We start from the raw sequence: 14742 nt of genomic DNA on the forward strand, positions 1-14742 counted from the left end.
AGTTAAGGGACAAAAAATATATTTAACCCATAAATAAATAAATAGAAAGTGGAGATATGATATTTGAACGGATTAAATATATTTTTAACATTTAAATTTTGATCAAAATTAGAATTTATTTCTATTTTAAGCTTTTATATATTTTTGTCTTTATATTTTAAAGATGAATAAAAATAATTATTTTAATTTAATTATACTAAATATCTTTTACATATTTTACGAAAGATAATTCAAACAGAAACATACCGAATCATACCGAATGTAAATAACTTAAATATTATCTAAAACATATTTAATATATAAAATTTAATGTATTTAAATTTAAAATACTGTATTTATTCATCTATTTTTAAATTTGAAAATTAAAATAATTTAAAATTTTTGCCAGAAACAAATTTTAGTATATTCTTTTCGCTTTCTAATTTTATCAACTGATGTAATTAAACAAGCTTTATTGGTGAGCATCTAAAGCAAACATATAAAAGCTGTAATTGCGTACATAGAAAGTTTCCTACCTTTGTTACCAACAAAGCTCCATTATTTAGTTCATTATGTCTCATATCTAGTGTTCTAGCTTTTTCTTCAAAACCTTATCCACAAAACCATGGGAATTGTTTGACTAAAGTACAAAAGTTTAATATTTATCTCATATTCTTATTATAAATTCAATTATTTTTCACTAGAATGAGTTCTTAATAATTCTAATACTATTTTAGAAAATGGATTAAATTTAAGTTTAATTTAACTTTAAAAAATAATTTAGTTTTATAAAGTAAGATATGCATCATTTATTTATACTTTAACCAAAATTTAAATTGACGTGGCATATTGAACTAAGAAATGATTTATTGAAAATAAAAAAAAAATTGTCTAAAAAAAATAATAATGAAAAAAAAAGAAAAAAAATCACAAATTACGTTTTTTTAAATAATTGTAATTTCTCAAAATTTATGATATAAAGACAAAATCGAGTATAGGTTGGTTAATGATAATAAGATTAAATATGTTTTTAGTCCCTTATCTGTTAGTAAAAATTGAAATTAGTCTCGGTAAAAATTTTAGTCCAATTTTGTTTCTTTTAAATTAAAATTTATTTGACATTTTAAAAGCTTTTATGATAGTATTTGAGTTGTATACATTTAACATATTTTTTTTCTTTAATGTTAATTGAGAAACTATCATAAAACGCATTTAAATCATTAAATAAATTTAATAAAATTTGGTTGAGATGATTAAATTGGACCAAATTGTTAAAGAGAAATTTATTCTAATTTTCATTGAAAGTGAAAAAATAAAAAAACAAACATATTTAAACTATAATAATATAATAAAGACCACATATCATATTTTTCAATGTTATGTATATATAAAACAACATGTGAAGTATATTGGAAATTTTCTTAACATTCATATAACCACAAAAGAATTTTAATTAAAGTAACTATAATAATAATAATTAAACATTAATCGACAAAGTGTGGAAGAAGGAGCATAATTGTGGGAACTTGCACTTTGCATCATAAATATTGTTCTGTTTCTAAATTCAAAAGGTGGCTAGAAAGAGGCATATGCCGGTCCATAACGCCTTCCCTATGTTTTTTCGTTTTACTTCTAAATTCGTATAAAATAATATTCTATCCAAACCGCACCTTCTTTTGTCTCCACCTGGTCTAACTATGGAACAAATCCTACACATTTTCTTATAACTTAATATTTATTTTGGGCACATTGATGCTAACTTGAATGGACATATTAGTCTCAGGTTTACTTTTATTCGGTATTTATACGGTGATACTTCATCTATGAACCTAATAACAAGTCGTATCACAGTTAGGTTCGTGTGGTGACTGGTTAAGATGAATTTCTGTATCAAAATTATTTTTGATAGTGAGTCAGATAAGCGTGTTTCGTTGAGATGAACAATAGTACAGAAAAGGAGATAATTAGCTCGAGAGAAGAGTGCCAATTGAAGGAACTCACACTTGAAGGAGAAATCATTGAGAATCAAGTCTGAGTCTAAGTTCCATATTGACTAAAAATGAGAAAGTTTGAGCACCATAAAAGATGAAGGTCCATACATTCATCATCTTAAGGTTTTGGGTTGAGAGTGATATCAATGTCTTCTATATCTTAAGTCATTATATTATTATTTTTTTATAATTCTATAGATTTGTATATTTATTTATAATAAATTATTTTATTAAAAATTTATAATTTTTTATAAAGTCATGCGAATATGAATTTGAAAAACATATTTAATTTAATATTTATAAATTAATAAAAAAAATTTAAGGAAAGATTATAATAAATAAGATAATTTTAATAAATTATAATTATGATAATAGAAAAAATATCATAATAAAATATTATAATTGTGGTTGTTTTTGAAAATTAATTTTGATAAATGTATATTTATTTGATTAAAATAATTGATGTAATATTTTATTTTAATAAGTTAGAAAAGTAAAATTATGTAATATTTAATGTAAAGTTAAAAGTTAGTAATATGAACAGGAAACATTTATGTTCGTTTACAAAAAAAAAAAAGTTATTTGAAAACAATATAAAAAAGTATAGAATTTATTAAAAAAGGTTTTATTTAGAAAATTATATAAATTAAAATATAGCAAAACACAAAATTTCTTAACAGAATTTTATAAAAAAATAAAATTTAAATTTAAGTTTAAATTCAAATTCAAATTAAATAATTATTTATTGAAATTATTAGATATTTAAATTAAAGTTAATAATTTGAAAAAATAAATTACTTAGTACTAAAATTTTTAGTTTTGACAAAAAATTAGTTATAGATGTCTAGTCAAACAAATGGTAAAGAATAAGATGAATTATGAGAATTGATTTTAATTAAATTTGGCAAGTGAATATTTTTGTAGTTAATTTTTTTTTCTGACTTATTACATACATTACATAAATGATTGTAATCAAATAAATTTAAATTTATTAAAATTAATTTAAAAAATTAATCATAACTGCAATAGTTTATTATGATAATTTTTCTATTATAATAATTACAATATATTTAATTTATCTTATTTCTTATAATCACTATTCAAATTTTTATTCTTAATTAATTTATAAATATTAAATTAAATATATTTCTTAAATATGTTCACGCGAGTTTGTAAAAAATTATAAATTTTTAATAAACTTGGTTATTTTAAATAAATAAACATATAAATATATGAAACTAGAAAAAAATGTTGCTAAGAATTGATTTCTCTAAAAGTATAATTTCAGCCGCTAACAATGTAAACATTCGAAAAATCATGATGACAATTTAATCTTTTGGGAACAAAAATTGTACTTGAACAGTAAAATGGTTATTTTGAAAAAAAAAAAAATCTGATGGTCTACTCATGTTAATAAAATTTAAAAATATTTACAACAATAAAAAAATTCATAAATATAGTAAAATCAATATTGATTTATATTATTAATATTACTATAAGATATATTATTGATTATTAATTTATGATTTATTTCTTAATTATATCTTAAAAAGTACATTTATTTATATTATTTTAATTAATAAAATTAATTATTTCAAATTTTAACATAAATATAATAAAATCAATGATCATTAATTATATTTTGAAAAATTATCTTAGGGTACTGATTAGGGATGTCAACGGGGCGGGTAGGGTACGGGTAGTAGCACCCCCGTACCCTACCCGCTGGATAAATATTTATCCCGTACTCGTACCCATATCCGTTAGGTATCCATTATGCGGGTACCCACCTATTTTTTTCATATCCGTGGGTATCCACGGATATCCGCGGGTGTTTGCAAAATTATTTAAAAAACAAATATTTAATCATAAATTCAAATAAAATAAAATAAAATACACCACTGTCATAAATTTCAAATAAACTCAAGTTGATACAAATCCAAATAATTGTAAAAGTAAATATAAATGACGTTCAACACAATGGAAATTCTTTAATTAGTGCTTTTATCAACAAATTCACTTTCTCCAATTGATTCTAAAAAATAAACAAATAATAAACCTCAATTGTCACGTGCCAAGTATTCTTATTTTGATTTCATCATTTGGTAACAAGCATACCATAAACGCCATTGTTTATATTATGTTTGATGTATATACCCAATTTCAAAGAAAGGAAATAGAAGAATATTAAGGAGTGTAAGTTTAGCGGGTACGGGTATCCACGGGTACGGATACTATGATACCCATACCCGCCCCGTTAACATGCGGGTATCAAAAATACCCGTACCCACGGGTAGCGGGTATCCATTTTTAATATTCATTTTCTACTCGTTGCGGGTTTTATCCGCAGATACCCGCGAGTATGAATTTTTTTGACATCTCTAGTACCGATTAACATTTCTCTAAAAATAAAAGTGTGCCATAACTGTAGATGTTTTGCTTTTATACACAACATTTAAATAGTAATTTTTTTAATTAAAGAGTCAAATTATTTTCGTACAAAACGTTTAATATGTATTGTTATTGAGATTATCTGAAGTTTGTTAAAGCAAACCTATTCCTTTTGATGTCTTGAAGCTAATTTATCAATTTAGCTTATATATAAAGTAAGAAAGAAGGAAATCTTGTTGAAGATATTACCCTAATTAATGAGTGTAAAATTTGACTTACAAGTTAATTGTTAAAGGTTAATTTAAGTTTAAAATTTGTTTTCTAAGATGGTATAAGAGTCTAATCAAATTTGTTGCAACTTTTCGTTATCCGTTATTGAGGATTGTCAACATAGTTTCATATCCATGATGTTTAGTCTTTGATTACAAATCTCATTTTACCGAATCAATTTTATACTTATAAATACATAGTCTCACATTTCATATGTATTTTTTTTTTTAAAATAAAACTATACTGAATGGATAGTAAACTATTACTTTTAATATAGAATAAGAATAAAATCTTACAATGTATCAAGAACGACTTTTGGAATTATTATTGTATCTATAATACTGTACATATTGTATAAATGGATTGGAGTAAGTAATAAAATATCTTATTACGATAAACAAAGATTATAACTTTTGATTATAATATTTTATTGTCATATATTGCTACGAGAATCATATAAGAACAATGCGTTTCCCTTTCTTCACCTTAGAGAATCATGTCTCATAATAATGTGAAGAATTTGCATGCATTTATTGCATCAGGTGGAAGGGAAAAAGTTCCTCCTGTTATTAAAAGGAATAATGAAAGGAGAAGAAAGAGAATTTTGTACTCTTCTCAAATAGTTATTTGTCAGTATAAAACTTTTTGTATTCAGTTTTATCCATCAGAGTTTCCTTTGTATCCATACCTTTTTGTTTTCTTGCGAAAGTTTGGAAAAACTCATTATCAAATAATATATATATATATATATATATATATATATATATATATATATATATATATATATAAAAGATTGTATTATTGTAAATCTTAAAAAAGTAATAAAAATACTGTGCAACTGCTTGATTAGTGTTTTTATTTCACGAAATAAATTAAACGTAATTTTCAGTTTAAAATCCCTAATTCGATTCTTCTCTGATATCCTTATTATGTAATATCCCGCCAAAAAATATTAAAATATGAGATAAGTGAAAATATTAAAATGTGAGATAAATGAAAATATTAAAATGTGAGACAGATCATGTAGAAATAGATAAAGTAATAGAACATAAGAACATTATATACTAAGAGATAAAAAAAATATTTGAGTGTAAAAAAGGTCAATAATGAGGAGTACAGAGAGAGATCCAATAAAAAATTATATATTTATATTAGTCAAATTCGTAAATCATTATTACTTTCCATTAGAAAATGTATGATAAGTATGATAGGGTTAAACCACGGAAAAAATATATGATGAGAAACTAACACAATTCATGGTCTCATTGTGTTTTCATCCATTGTTTATTATTTTAAGAAATCCACAATATATTTTATACTAATATTAATTTTATACTGTAAGAAAATCTATCTTTTCGAAGTAAAAGAAAGATAGAAGTATAGTTTAACTATATTTTAAAAATGTTTAATTAAGTAAAAAAACAAGCATATAATAAATTACCTTATTATTAAAAATTGATTATTCTCATAGCTGTTACTGTCATCATGTTGTAAAATTGATTAATATTTCTCTACTGATTTTTTTTTGTATTGTTCTCTGTTAAGTATTAAAAATATACTGTATTGTTATTTTAAATATATTAAGTATTAAAAATATACTGTATTGTTATTTTAAATATATTTTAAAACATTAAAATTAGTGAAAATCAGTATATTATAGAAATAAAACAGTACCAAAAAATTCAACAAAGAATCTAAATTCTGTTGTGAACGCCACAAGGCTCCATAATCACCTCTAAAATCACCCAAGGTATATTGTAATTACTATCATATTATCATTATGACAATTGTAGTTTTCAATATTGTCATCATCGCAAAAATACACTTTTATACTACAATTATAATGGGATAGAGAAGTTCTAGATTAAATTTATTTTGAAACTAAAATTCAAAGAAAACAAAAACAAATTTTTAAAAACTGAACATTTATTATAATTAAACTTTCAATGAAAAGTCATCTCCTAGGATTACTTGTTAATCGTTTGTGAGCCAAAGAGTGTATTTCTTATATTTGGCTGAGTTTTTGAGTATCTCTGGCCCATAAAACCTGTAAGGAAATAAGATACCATAAAATCGAGAAACAACATAAAGGAGAAGGAAACAAAATAAACATACTCACATTCTTATTATTTTTATTTTACCAAAACACACACATTCTTTATTCATACACGGAACTTCTTCCGGTGCATTACATACATATATATATGAGATAATTAAGTATTTTTTTTAGAAAAGAAGCAATCACGCACAGAAGTGAAGATACCGTTATACATGGAAATATAAGATTGATGATGGTGAAGAACATGCATGCATGTTTACTGAGATAATTAAGAATCATGATTTTCTGGTGGTGTTTTGGAGAAAATCTGTTGTATAGTGGGTGGTTTTGCAGGCTGAGAGGTTGAATGTTTTGGTTGTGGTGGCTTCGAAGGAGAAGGACAAAGAGCACTTTGGATTGTGACTTTTTTTGGTGTTTCCATCGACACTACACTTGTTTACCTAAAACTGTGTTTTTGAGAAACCCAGGCTTCGATGAACCGCAATTTATAGACATGTTAGAAGCCAAAACCATGTGACCTGTTTCGCCACTTTATATTATATTCTTCTATAATATTCTCATGCATGCACTTACTGTATCACCTTATAATTCTATCTTTTATCTTTATTTAATTTTAGTTTAGCTTCTTTACTCAATTGAACTTACGATTTGATCCATGTCAAATCTTTGTTGCTCCCTTTAAACTTAGTTTTCATCCTATTATCTTCTAGGAACTTGGTTGGTATAGGCTTCCAACTTTTCAAAGAAGAATTCCGATATTTTAAAGAAAAGTTATATTTTGACTCCCATATTTTAGTTTTCATTATTTACTTCCTGATGTGACTTAGTGTAGGTCATTAATTCGTTCAAAGAAAAAAATATAGTGGTATATTAATCAATGATCCACATTAAACCCCCTGAAGAAATAAATGATGGGAGTCAAAACGATGAGAGTCATGATATCATTATTCTATTTCAAATAGTCATGGTATATGCTTTTCCCAATAATGTAAAAAATGTCAATGTGTTTTAAAAGACTTCGTTTTTAAAACCGCATTTTATTATGCATAGTTAAGTATATTATTTGCACTATTGTAGATTGAAAAATATAAACAAGATTCATGACAATAACATTAAATTATTATATTTATTATAGTAAATAAAATTTATTTATACAATTATTGCAATGATAATGAGTTAGAAAATAAAAATAAATATATAAAAAACATCAAAACAAGATTCTATATGATAAAAATATCAACAAATAAAAATATTAAAAAGAAGTAAAAATGATCAATATGTGTCTTATAAACAATTTGATAGACAATTAAATAAAATTGCACTAAGGAAAAGAAATTATGGGTATTACAAGATAAAAAAATACTTTCGAAATCTAAGAAAACTTTTTAGATAACAAATTAGTTGAACTATTGAGACATAATGAAAATTGTTTTAGGAAAAAAAAGACTTCTTCAAATGAAGCAAAAACTAAGAATAAGAGAATAAAGAATATAAGTTTTTCATATTATCTAATAAATGAAGAGTTCATGCTATTGAGTAGTTAAGTTGAAAGTTAAACATTACCAAATGAAGAAAATAAACAATAAATAAAAATATTAAAAAGGGATAACATAAAAAATATTTGATTCACATATATCATTTGAACATAAAAGCATAAAAGTTGCGATAAAAAAAAGTTATATTGGAGATGAAAATAGATTTCAAAGCAAGCCAAACAATTAGAAGTGAGAGAAAAAAGTGTGTAGTTGAAAAGAAAAAAAAGTTATATAACTAGAGACTAAGAATTATATATATATATATATATATATATATATATTATATTTAATAAATTATTAGTATTTTAATAATTTAAACGGAGGCAGAGCAATATATACATGAACATTCAATTGAAAAAGATAAGGCATTATCTATGTTTATACTCATATTAAATCAATGAAAACATTTTCTATCAAAACATAAATGAGTTGGGACATTACTCACATAAATAAATTTATTTGTCATCTTACAAATTATGGCTTATAGTTGAATGTACCGTTCAATATACAACTAATTTTATTCTATTTTATTTTTTCTTATAGCATTTCCTTTCCTTATCCTTTAATATTAATATTTTTCTTCAAACATGCAATTTTAAATTTTATAATAAATTTTAAAATTATCCTTGCAACTGGCAGTACATATAAAATTTTCTTTAATTTAGTATTTTCAATTTTTATGTTTAACTCATGTAAGCAGTGAAAAATTAGTTTTAAATATATTATGCTATTCATTTATTGACTGCTTATGGCGATTTGATTTTTTTTTCCCGCCTCAATAGTATTAGTAACACATGACCTAATAATTAAAATAAAAAATAATTTAAATATATTTTCTTCCTTAACTATTTTATATTTTTTTAATAAAAAAAGTGTAATAAATTTTATTAATTTTAAATAATATATAGTTTATTATATATCTAAATATATCATGTCAACATATATGATATATCTTATTTAGATACACTTATCAATGGCAAACTTACATGTATATGAGGATGAGTAAGAATACCCCTAATTTTGTTAAAATTATTATCTAATACCTGATAAAAAAATTATTTTGTCCTCCCTCATCTTATATATTTGCTCTCCTAATCTTATCTTCTTAATTTTTTACTTTTACTTTAAAATATTTAATATGTTGCTGAGTTGAGATTTAAATAATATCTAATTAATTTTATTGACTTAAGATATATTATCCACCACTTTCTATTATCATTATCATTAATAACAAAAGCTTCGACAAAAAAAAAAGTTTTAAGATCCATACGTTATAGGAACTAAACAAGGTATACAAATTTTACTGAATTTAAGCATATTTTATAACCGTAGTACCTTTCCAAGAAATAATGTCACAGATACGAACGTGGATTAAAAAACACATGTATTAAAGATAATATATATATATATATATATATATATATATATATATATATATATATATGTGTGTGTATATATAGTAGGGTAAAGTACTAAACATGAGATATCAAAACACTAGAATCAAATATTAAACAAACAAAAAACATGTTGACTGTTGTAGTTGAAACATATAATGGATGCTAAGTGGATGACAACTTTTAACAAGAAGACGCGAAATATATTCGATTGTAATCTTGCTTCTAGAGGAACCTTTGTCTTTATAATTTGACTAAAACAGTTAATTAAAATTAAGGTTAATTAGGTTATAACGATTCTAAATTCTTCACACATAGCTAAAGTGAAACGACATAGATCGTGGTATCTAAAAGTGGAGCAGTGATAATTCATAAACCATGCATTATATGAATGTTTGAAATATATATATATATTTCTGGCACTAATGATTTTATGTAATTGAATTAATGAACACAAAGTTTTACATTGCCTAATTAGATGAGTATTTTAGCCATCTTTTTATATTTCTTTTATATTTAGTTTTTTTTTATCTTAAATTGGACAATCTTTATTCATTTTATAAACTTTTGCATGTTATTGACTATAACTATTTATTCGTAATAGCATATATTCATCGGTAAATCGTATTTATTGACGAACTATCAATAGACAAAAGTTTGCTGATAAAGACATCATCGATAAGTAATGATGATATACATTGTTTGGTAGTTATTGAAGTTCTCAAATCTGTCAGTGAAATGTGTGATATCGTCTCATTTTTCTCTTTTTGTTTTGCTTTTTTTTTCCTTATAAGTAATAATGATCGAAAATCACACCACCATCGATCCAAGTAATTTTGATCATGCCAACATTGTCACTTTCATCGACAACCTTAACTAGTTATCATCGATGTCATTAGCGTGAACCTTCCCATTATATTAAGGTAACGACAACTTTTCGATGATTTTTACAAACTCATTTCTTTTTTACGGTCCCTTAACTTTCGGTAAAAATAATTGTATAACATGTAATAATTCATTGACTCTGATACCAATTGTTAGGATCGAATGCCTACCATTAGACAAAAAACTATAGCCATTATTAATCAGGACTTAACTCTTGTTAATTAAATAGAATAACAGTTTAACGGCCACGATTCGATTGTAACCCAGTCCACTTTAAACTCGAGACAATTGATGTCACCTACATAATAACTATTTAGTTAATATATTTATTTAAGTTATACTTGAGTCCAATCATGATTAAATGTGGATATACTATTTAATGGTATTTTAGACTAAAGTAGAATTATTTAATCTTTAAATATTTACAAATGTTAATAAATTAGTTTTTATTGAATTTTATAGATTTACAGTGAGCTTTTATTTATATGTATAAGAAATAGCTTCGAAATATGTGAATTGTAAAATTTATAGATTGTTATTACTATTTGCAAATATTATTACATGATATAAATAACTAACTTAATATAATAAATATTAACATATTTTATTTTAAAAAATTACCGTGACAATGTAAAAACTTTAATTACGTTATAATATTATATGAACTTCATTAATAATTAATATAATTAAATATATATTTTACTTTTAAAAATATCATATGTATTTATTAAAAACACTAATAATAATATATAATTGTTAATTTTGTCATTAATAAACATATGTCACAAAACAATTCGTAAATATCAAATACACCTTGAAATAGTTAACAAAGTTTACACAGGATTACAATTGTCCTAACCGTGTAATTTAGTTTTATTATTGACTTTGTCGTACTGAAACAATGATTTAATTTTATCATTGAGACTTAAATAAATATGTTTTTAGTTATTAAATTATATTTAAATTTTAAATTTTTTTCTTAAATTTAGGTACATTTTAATTCTTAAATTTTAAACATGAATAATTTTTTTTTTGGATAATGATATTTTGATTATTTTTTTATCCATTTTTATTTTACTACTTCAGTTACTGTTTAATTATATATTTTAATTTTTTGTAGTAGTATGATGTGATTATCTAAGTATGATTAAAATAGTGAATTAAAAATATGTTAAAAAAAATATATCAAAATATCATTATCCAGTTTTTTTAATCTAAATACTATTAAGTTTTTGTTCTCTTAAATAATATTCCAATCTGACATTTGAATTTTTTGACACATTTTATCTTAAATACCACCAGAAATATCGTTTAATAACTAAAAATAGTTAACATGTTAAAAAGATAACAGGTAATATTTGTAAATTTTGATGATTAAAATGTATTAAAGTTTAAAATAAAAACATATTTTAATTTCATGTTATAGTTTAGACTCTAAAAATATATTTATTTAATTTACGAAAATAAGTTTTTTATTTTTTTAACTTTTTAACGGAATGATTATAAGTAACATTTTTTTTTTATGAAATTGTTAACATGAATGTGTATTGCATACTTCTTTTAAAAAACTTGATACTTTGCATCTCTAAATTTCTATAAGCGATACAGCTGTGACTTTTTATTCTCTCTATATTCTGTTTGATGGAATCTTGGCTTACAGCTAGTAAGTGTTCCAGCTTGCACTATCTTCAGCAATCTAAAAAGAGCAAGTAATCACAAAATTACCCTATTTAACATTTTTTTTTTCAAAACACCTTTTTATTTTAAAAACACAAGGAATAAAGGTAATTGTTTGTTTGAAAAAGTGTGTTCAAGTCACTTTTTTTTTTTCCAATATAAAAAAGACTAAACACAAAGTTCTAAAACTTTAGCCATTGGTCTTCATTTCTCCATCATTCTCTGTACTTAGGTTTTCATCAAGATCATCTCTGGGTAATATTTCACATATGAGTTTTATAAGATATTTGTATTGTTAGAGAATGATGGTAATAAATTTAAAATTCTATACATCTCAAATAAAACTTTAAATCATCAGAATAAAAAATTGTTTTTACATTAAAAATAACTTTTGTTTCATAAAAATATTCTATAATAATAATAAATATATGATTAAGTATAAGTATAAAAACATATCCCTAAACTAGGTTTTAGAAAATCTTTACATTAACAAAAGGTGAATATAATATCTTAAAAACATATAATGTGGGATAATAGGGGACCACAGAAAAGCGAGATTTAATCTCATACTACCTTGTGATAAAGGTATTCTACGAACATAATGTTTATAAGATATATCCAGTAATAAGTGTTCAATATATAATATAATTATATTTATAGTTTTACAAACTTCTAAAAATATTTCAAAACAAGGATTTCATATATAAAAGAAAAATATATATAAAAAATGGATATAAACATTTAAGAATTAGGATAAAAATATAACAATGAATCGTTTTTATAAGACTGCTGTAATAATTCAAAGAAAAAGTAGTTTGAGAATTTTAAAATATAAAATATATTAAATGACATAAAATTAGTTATCTCTTGAAATTTTGTATCGAGCTATCCTGCTTAATTTTTTAATCTAGTTTTATTTTATTTCGAGTCAATGTATCACTTATATACTTATATATATATATATATATATATATATATATATATATTTATATATATAAAAGAAGAAATTCACACAAACTTTTTATCTTATCTTATTTATATATTTATAAATATAAAGTTGAGATTCCTTATACAGAGAAAAGATAATAAACATTGCTTATTTGCAACATCCTTTTTAGATCATATGCTTATTAAAAGAAACTACCTAAAATCATATTTTCACATGAGAGAATCATATCAAAATTAATGAATATTATGTCACTAATATTCCTAAGTATATATACCAAAGTGTTTAAATTGGTTACTAATAATTTAGTCACTAATTTATTTAACAACTAAAATATTAATAACTATAATATAACTAATTTAGACTTTAATTGGTCATCAATTATAATTTTTATTCATAATAATAATTTTTAAAAGTTAATAATTTTTAATTTATTAATTAGTATCTAAATTAGTTACTATATTACTAATTTTTTTTATCTAAATTTAGTTGTTATTTTAAAAAAAAAATTGTAGTGTTTTGGTTACCATGTAAGTTGTCGATTTCTTCACATTATTAAGGTATTGTTCATGGTCCTGTCACAAATTTATTATTAAAGTATATTTAAATTGTCATTAATCTTAATTCTTAAAAGATGAGAGATCATTAGACATATTAAATAAATTACATAGTTGATAATAAAGGAAAATGAAGTTTCATCTTTAAAATTATTTTTTCATTCTCACAAACTATCTCAATGTTCAAATTTTAAGTTCATCAAGGCATTATGACTGGTATCAATTACTTCATTAGAGTTATTATGTGTTTTAGAGATTAAAATTTTATCATAATTTAAATGAATGAATATATGTTTGAATTGTACATAGTCTCAACTCCTAATTAAATTAGATAAAACTATTAAACATATTGAAATAAAACTATTTGCGTACGATTAACAATTTAGATTAGTGCTTTAATTACACTAAGATGTAAAACTTTGGGGCGATATAATTTTTCATCATATTGTTGTGCATATGTTTACAACTTTATGTCCAAAAGAAAAATTTGTTACTCTTAAATCTTTTATTTTAAACCAGCGAAATTAATGTACAACGTACATAACATAACGTTATAATTTAATATTTATGTTAATTATAAGTATATATTGATATAAATTCCTTTTAAGTTCTATCAAAATATTAAATTTTCAATTTTTTTTCTAATGAAGTGTACTGAAAACTGGTATAAAATTGTGGGAAAAAAAATCATATATCCACAAGAATTGTGATTTAATTTATAACTCACGTCTAATAAAATAATTAATCCTTCTACTATTAAAAATTCTCATATTACATAAGATTTTTTTTTTATAAATTTGTTAAAAAAATTACAAGAAAATATTTTTTTTCTGCAATTTTTCATAAGAATTTTAGTTGGCAGGTAATTTCTTATTTATTCATAGATAATTATTTTCTATAAAATTATAATATTGATAAGTATTTTCTACAAAATTTACTGTGAAAAGTGTTTTATATAAAATATTTTGTAAAAAAATTGATAACAATTTCATACAATTTTTTTTTCATAACAAAATTTATAAATATTTCTTATAAAAAAATTTCAAAACAAAATTAAT

Source organism: Vigna unguiculata, chromosome 2 (genome assembly GCF_004118075.2).
Source record: "Vigna unguiculata cultivar IT97K-499-35 chromosome 2, ASM411807v1, whole genome shotgun sequence".
NCBI lineage: Eukaryota > Viridiplantae > Streptophyta > Magnoliopsida > Fabales > Fabaceae > Vigna > Vigna unguiculata.